Here is a 7,292-nt window from a genome sequence, read left to right as displayed (position 1 = left end):
ACAAGGGGACTGGCGGCAAGCAGCCCGGGCTTCGGACCCTGCCCATTAGCAGGGAGCCACGCTCCCGGGAGCACCTGGCAGCTCCTTGCTTACCTGGGCCCACTGAACCGCTGCCCCTCGCTCCGGCTGCGCCGTGTGAGCGTGCCCGTGCGTCTGTGTCTGCGACCGCACAGCGCCTCTGCCAACTCTGCCCAGAAGAAAATGCGGAGCATAGTCACAGGAAGGTCTACACACTCGGAGTAATGTTCAAAGATAATACATAATGGATGCAACAAAGACCGGCAGTGACACTTCACAATTTGCCGAATCTGGGACGCTGTGATATCAGAGGCTGTAAAGACAGAAGCACAGGTCAGTTTCTTATCTGTAGAAAGAACAGGGGTGAGGACCAGTGATCCGGCCAACGCTCCCTTCACTTCACAGGGGTTGGGGCAGCCAGGAAAAATCACCCCACCGCAGAGTCTGACTCCTGCCCAGCTTGCACCGCAATCGTAATTTCACCCCCCATCCCACCTCCCCACCCACCTTTTGCTCTGGTCTTTCTGCAAAGCCCGGATGAGCCCAAAGATGCCCTCAGATTCTTTCCCCTCCCTTCTAGCTGGCCCATGAAGTGGGTTCTCTATCAAAACCATGAATGTGGGGCGCCTGGGTGGCTCACCGGTTGGCTGCCTGCCTTCGGCTCAGGTCGTGAGGCTGGGATCCGGGATTGAGTCCCGCATCAGGCTCCCTGTGAGGAGCCTGCTTCTCCCTCTATGTATCTGCCTCTCTCTGTGTCTCTCATGAATAAATAAATAAATCTTTAAAAAAAAAACTGTGAACGTGTAGGGTCTTAGTGTACTTTCTGGGGGACAGGTTTATCTTACTGGTTGTAACCAAGTGAGAAGCTTTCTGCTGGTAGCTGTCTGCAGGCAATGGATGAGCTCTTGCAGATGCATAGCCAGATCAAAAGAATTCAGTGACTCAGAAAAAGTTGCACCACTTTGAGACTATCGATATTTATAGTGATTATCGAACAGTAAGGTCACAGAATGCAAAAGCTGGAAGTAAACACAGAGAAGAAATTGTGCACAATCCCCTCATTTGGCAGAGAAGGAAGCCGGGATGTAGAGGGAGTGAATGACTCCCTCAAAATGACACAGGTTATGATCGCCTGGCCCCACTTGATAGAGGCCTCTGGACTCTTAGAGCAAAACATTTGCTACTATACTACCCACTTTTCCCCCATTACTGTCTGCCTTTATTCAATGTCAAAGCAGATCTTTGTTAATTGTTTTGTGTAAATGAGGATGATACTTATCTCTATAAAGCCTAAGCTGTTCATTGGGTTGTCTTTGTTGTTTGTTTGTTTGCAGGTACATTTCTTTTCTTTATTTTAAAAGACTATTTGGGGGTAGGGTGTGAGGAAGGCGCACCTTTCATGGCTTTGGGGAGGACACAGGTTCCAGAAGGAATCACTGGGGGAAAAGTACACAGAGTTTGGGAGTGGGGACATACTTGGAAGTTGGGGAAAGGGTGGTGCCCTCCAGCACCTCCTAGCAAGGCATTCACTCAGAGGCCAGGTGGGGCAGGGCCACAGTGTGTACAGGAGGGCTAGCCAGAGACATGGCCACCAAGGCTGGCTCACAACATTGTGCCTCCCAGGAACATAGGGTTTGAGGTCCATGCACTCAGCTGCAGGGGTTGGAGAGGGCCCATTCAGAGAGGCTAGACAAGTATGGCCCTTCCCTAGGCCCACTGGGTGGGCCTGGGCATGGCAGGAAGCCAGCCTTCGGGACTTCGAGGGGACTGGAGTCCCCTCCATGAGTCCTACTCTCCAGAGGTCAGACCAGTGTGCTGGTGGCCAGGCTAAGGATGGCCTAAACATCCCCAGTGTACTCATTGGAAAAAAAGAACACAAGACCTCAACCAAATGCACTAGAAGTACCCCCTCCATACTCCTACAACAAATGGAAATCCAAGATGCAGTGCCACATGCTGTTAAACAAAGCAAACATGAGACGGAAACCTATTCAAATCCAATGGTCAGGCAGCTGGTCAGGAATCCCAAGATTCGGAGACGGTGGGCAGGAAACCACACCCAGGGACCCTATGGACCCTCAGTTCAGGGAGGGACCAGGCCAGCCCTATACCCCAAGTCCCAAGGAATTACCTCACATAGCCCTTGCCCCCACCAGCCACCTCTTGGCTCCTTACCAGGAATGTGAAGACCCTCTCCTGATGCCCAGAAATGTGGCAGGGGGCAGACAGACAGCATCAGGGGCCACCAGGCCTTGGCATGAAATGCGTGGTGGCCTTCTTGCATCAGGTGACTTCAGGGTCCTGGCCATCCTCCGTGGACATGCTGGGGGCCTGGGGGGCCTAGGTGTAGAGATGTGGCTGTCCTCCACCCACCCGCGGTTGTTCCTGGCCACATAGCAGAAGATAAAACACGTTTAGGCCTTCTGTCGTGGCTGACTCATGGGTCACCTTGGGCAGACCTTTGGTGCCTAATGAAAGTCCAGGCCCTTCAGCACAGCATACGCTGTGTAGATAATATTGGGCAGCGCATCCATGGGCTCTTTGAACATGACCCAGGAAGGTGTTGGTGGAGTCGTCACAGCTGAAGCCCCTATCATTCTGGCCCTGTGTTCCTGCCGAAGTGGATGATCTGGATGTTCACATGGTCATCAGTGGGCCCGTGGCTGGAGCCATAGAGCCCAAAGCCAACCATGAAAATGCTTGTGTTGATGGAGACCTTGAGGCAGTTGCTGGTGCCTCCGTACCCCTGCTGGAAGCTGTTCCTGTGGAGGCAGGAGCACCGCTGGTGGATGAAGTCCACACGTGACTTAAAGGAGGCGGTCAAGTGCAGGAAGAGGCTGCCCACCTGGCGGTCCACAAGGAGGCCCTCCTGCACCGGCTCCACAGCAGACTCCCAGATGGTCATCAGTGGGAAGCAGATGAGGGCGAGCGCCTTGCCCAGGACCTCACACTTGTTCTCTTGCATCACCTGTGGCTGCTGTTGCTGACGCTCAGCCTCGGCCCAGTGGCCCAGGGTGCGGAACAACTGAACAAGCGTACCTCGGAATACTCAGGGTGTCTGTCCGACCCGAGCATGCCACCAGTGTGTCCAGGTCGAGGTCTGTGAAGCCCTCAGCAGCGACGGTGTTTCTGCCACATTCTCCAGGTGTGGGCTGGCCAGCTGCAGTTCGTGGAAAAGTCTGGCCCACGTGGGCAGCAGGAACACATGGCCATCCTGGAGCTTCTTCTCCTGGAAGTCCATGCGGTAGGCCTCGAGTGCCCACACTGCGTGCCTCTCGGTCGTGTACCACGTGGTGGTGACCTCAGCCGAGTAGAGAAACTGGAACAGGGCCAGGAGGGCAGTGGGCTCCACCTCCGGCAGCTTCATCTCTGTGCACGCAGTGCCATGCCTGTGAACATGGCCTAGAAGACGACCCCTCCCCGGCCTGCAAGTGCACAGCCCGAGTGTCTCGTTGTTGAGGGGGGAAGGCCAAGTTCCTTCAGTGGGCTTGGGGGCCTGCCAGTTGCATCAGGCTGTGCAGCAGCACGCCACTGGGCTGTTCGGCCGCCCGCTCTCCGCCTGCTAAGTGGGATGCCCCAGCGTCTGTGTTGGCATTGGACCCGCCAAACCCACTGCTCCCACCCGCTGTGTCCCTGCGGGGCCTTGGAGCCTGGCCTACGCCTGTCCCGTTGCAGTTTATCTTCACCTCTACGGTTTTTAATCGCTGTGAATGCTGGTGGACTCCTCAAGCCACTTGGGCCTGGCTGCTGTCTCAACCACTTCATCGGAAACTGCTCTTTGCAACCACCTATTTGTTGCTACATCCAAAGGACGCTTCACAGACCACACCTGACTTAACACCTTGGCGACATTTCCTCTTCCCAGAAAGCTTTGCCTCGGTGCCACTCAAAAAGCATGCTTCGTGAACTTACACCAGCAGGCAAACTGTTGCTGATTGGCCATGAAGTTAAGTTCAGAAACAGAGAATAATGGGAACTTTTGGCAGAGGAATTTTTGTGTGCTGAATCTAATAATAAAAAATGCGGTTTGTATCTTGGATGCCTGTTAGTTTTTGTTAATCCATTTTATTGCATTTCATCACCAAAGAATTGGTCTGGGACACCTGTTGTGGGGGAGGGGAGGGGGTCCCTACTCCTTCTCCAAAGATAATATAAGAAACACTGCTACAAAACACTTTTTTTCTCTCTGAATCTACCTCTCCTGGCTTCCCTGCCACTCGACGCTTCAGAAGTTTGCAGGTTGCCTTCATGTCTCTCAGAGCCACAGCTCTTCCCTTTCCTGATGAATGCCTGTGCATCTACTGGGTCTCAGCAGAGAGGTCACCCCTCCAGGAGCCTCTCCTCTGCTCTTCCTAGAGCCTCGCACTGTCCATAGCATCAACATAATAGTCCACATCAGATTTCAGTCGTAGCTGCCAAGCCTTATTGCAAACCATCCTCTAGGTTATGTGATTTCCAGTTTCTGGGAAGGGCAAAGGAACAGCAGTGGTATTTCGGCCATAGAACTCATCCTGGTGGTCTGTGTGCATCCCGGGAATCTGCCAGCCTCTGTGGAGGAAAAGTGCCTTACCTTAATTTAAGCACAGATGGGGAATCAGGAGCCTGGATTGAAGTCTTGGCCAGGTAGAGTGTTGCCCACCAAATGAATGCCACAGCCTTCTCTGTCCTATGCCACAGTATCCTGTAGAGTGAGTAAAAGGCAGCCAGGGTGACCCTTGGGGCTAAGCTAAGGGGGTTACTAATTAGTGATCCTATAGCACACTGAAAATAGAAATGTCAAGTGTTACTATTCATAGTCCTATTTCCTCTGCTCTGGTTTCCAAGGTCCCTTATGCTTGCACTCCAGAACCTCTGAAAAGTAACAAGAAATGTGGTTTGGAGGAAAAAGAGAGCCGTAACTGTAGTGTAGTTTAGTATGACTAGAAAAATAAAATGCAAATCAAGAGGCTGCCTTTCTAGAGTGACCCTGAAGATTGAAACCCTTAGAAAGAAGTTAAGTACTTTAATACGTAAAACATAAACCTTTGGCATTGAAAAGAAAAAAAAAAACTGAAACAAAAGACAAGTGAAAACTGACAAAAATATTTTTTACATAGCCAGCAATTGAAAGAAGAGTATCCTTAATATATAAAGTACTCTGGCAATCAATAAGAAAATGAAGAATACCAAAATAGGAAAATGGGCAAAAGGCATGAGGAGGCAATACACAAAAGAAGAAATATAAGTCAACTCTATATGAAGACTGAAGAGGTGCTGTTTCATTTGGTATCTCTTTGATTACCAATGAGACTGAACCTATAGAATATAATTTTTCATTTACCAGCTAGGCAAAGATTAAACCTATTGATCCTCCCCAGGCAAAGTGAGGGGAAAGGGGCATTTACATTTGCCACTAATGGGACTATAAGAAGGTTCAGCCTTTCTGGAGAGCAGCCTGGCAATGTGGAACAAAAGCATGGTCCTCTGACTCACAGACCCCACCTATAGGAAAGAATCCTAAGGAATAAGCAAACGAGTAAACAAGCATATAGTAAAGATTGGTTATCTCGATGAGGTTTATATAGCCAAACCAGAAACTACCTAAATGTGTATTGCTGAATGTTTGGTTAAGCATACAGTGGAATACTATACAGTCACTTTTAAAAAGATGAATAAGGGACGCCTGGGTGGCTCAGTGGCTGAGCATCTATCTTTGGCTCAGGGTGTGATCCTGGGGTCCTGGGATCTAGTTCCGCATCGGGCTCCTTGCAGGGAGCCTGCTTCTCCCTCTTCCTGTGTCTCTGCCTCTCTCTGTGTGTCTCTCATGAATAAATAAATAAAATCCTTAAAAAGAAGACGAATAGCATTGTATCTATTGATATGGAAAGATGTCCATGACATGTAGATGTCACTAAATGAAAAAAAAAAGTTGGAAACAGAAGGTGTAAGATGCTTCGATTTTTTGAGCATTTTTAAACCATGTATGTGTAAAAAAAAACTTCTGGGTAAAAGCGCTCTCCAATCACACTTTTTGAATGATGAGATTACAGGTGATTTTAATTTTCTTATACTTTTCCATAATTTCTTGATTTTTTTTTCCCAATGAAAATTTACGATTATCTCCATTGAAAAATACCTTTTAGGGAGCACTTGGTCTGGTTATTCTGGCAGTTTTATGGAAGTGAAAGAAGCAACAAATGACCTACATACATAAAATAAGGAAGTGAAATTTTTAATCAGTGAAAAATTTGATTGTTTCCCTTCAGAATCATTATTTCCTCATTCATTTTGAAATCCACTTGCTTCATTCATGGAAGCTTCCCTACTCCTACCAGCCTCATCTCTTTCTTTTGAAAATATCCTGGAACATTCTGTCACATTAGCTATCCTTGCAATCATTATTGGGTATAACTATACATGTATTTTTAATTTTTAAAATCACTAATAAAAAATAACTATCAGTAAACTCTGCTAAAAAAGCATCTCTCCTCAGGGATGTATATCATGACCCTCAAACCTCTGAGTGAAGCTGTGCACAGGTCTGGCTGGGCCCAGCTCCAGGGCGATTTCTTTCCCCAAGGGCCCGAGGTACCCTTCACCTTTGCTGGGAGCCAATATCCCTGCTAGTGCCTCCAAGTGACCTTTGCACATGTCAACTTCTGGTGATATTCTCATTGGATCAAACCAGGGTCTGATCCCATGTGTAGAAATGTAACCTGGGATGCCAGTATGTGTCTGTTAACAGGCCTCATGCCATCTCGGTCTAAGAGGATAGGGATATGAAGAATATACCAGTTTTTTTGTTGTGAAAGTATTTGCTAGAAAAATAAGAATATAGAAGAATCACAGTTCTCTAGACTATATTATTATTATTATTATGTCATTTATAATGGTTTATATATTATATACATATATACCTTTTGATATATAATAATACATAAGTATGTACACATAGTAATACATATAAGTCTTTTAATAGGTTCTGTATATATACCTTACATATATACTACACACATACATATATAATATTAGTTTGAACCATAAGAAATTTCTTATATCCCACTCTTTTTGACCTATAGAAATGACAATTTCATATGGTTCAACCTTACATGTCATTGTTCTGCTGGTAGCATCTGGACAGTTTTACGTGGATTTGCCTTTGACCAAAGTGTACCTATGTATGTAAGTGTGTGTGTGTGCTCTTAGAAACTCAGTAGAAAACCGTCCCGCAAATTTTAAAAAATGAGTCTTAATCTAACTTCCTCTGGTGCTCTATTCAATAATTGCTTTGTTGA

At 47.5% G+C, this 7,292-nt stretch overlaps 1 pseudogene; it reads right to left on the bottom strand.

Moving 5' to 3' along the window:
• Nucleotides 1-2,189: 2,189 nt before the first annotated feature.
• On the bottom strand, nt 2,190-6,648 carry LOC121482478 (annotated as a pseudogene).
• Between the last annotated feature and the right edge of the window lie 644 nt (nt 6,649-7,292).

The sequence above is a fragment of the Vulpes lagopus genome, chromosome X, assembly GCF_018345385.1.
Source record: "Vulpes lagopus strain Blue_001 chromosome X, ASM1834538v1, whole genome shotgun sequence".
NCBI classification, from domain to species: domain Eukaryota; kingdom Metazoa; phylum Chordata; class Mammalia; order Carnivora; family Canidae; genus Vulpes; species Vulpes lagopus.
This window is presented reverse-complemented; position numbering and strand designations above follow the sequence as displayed.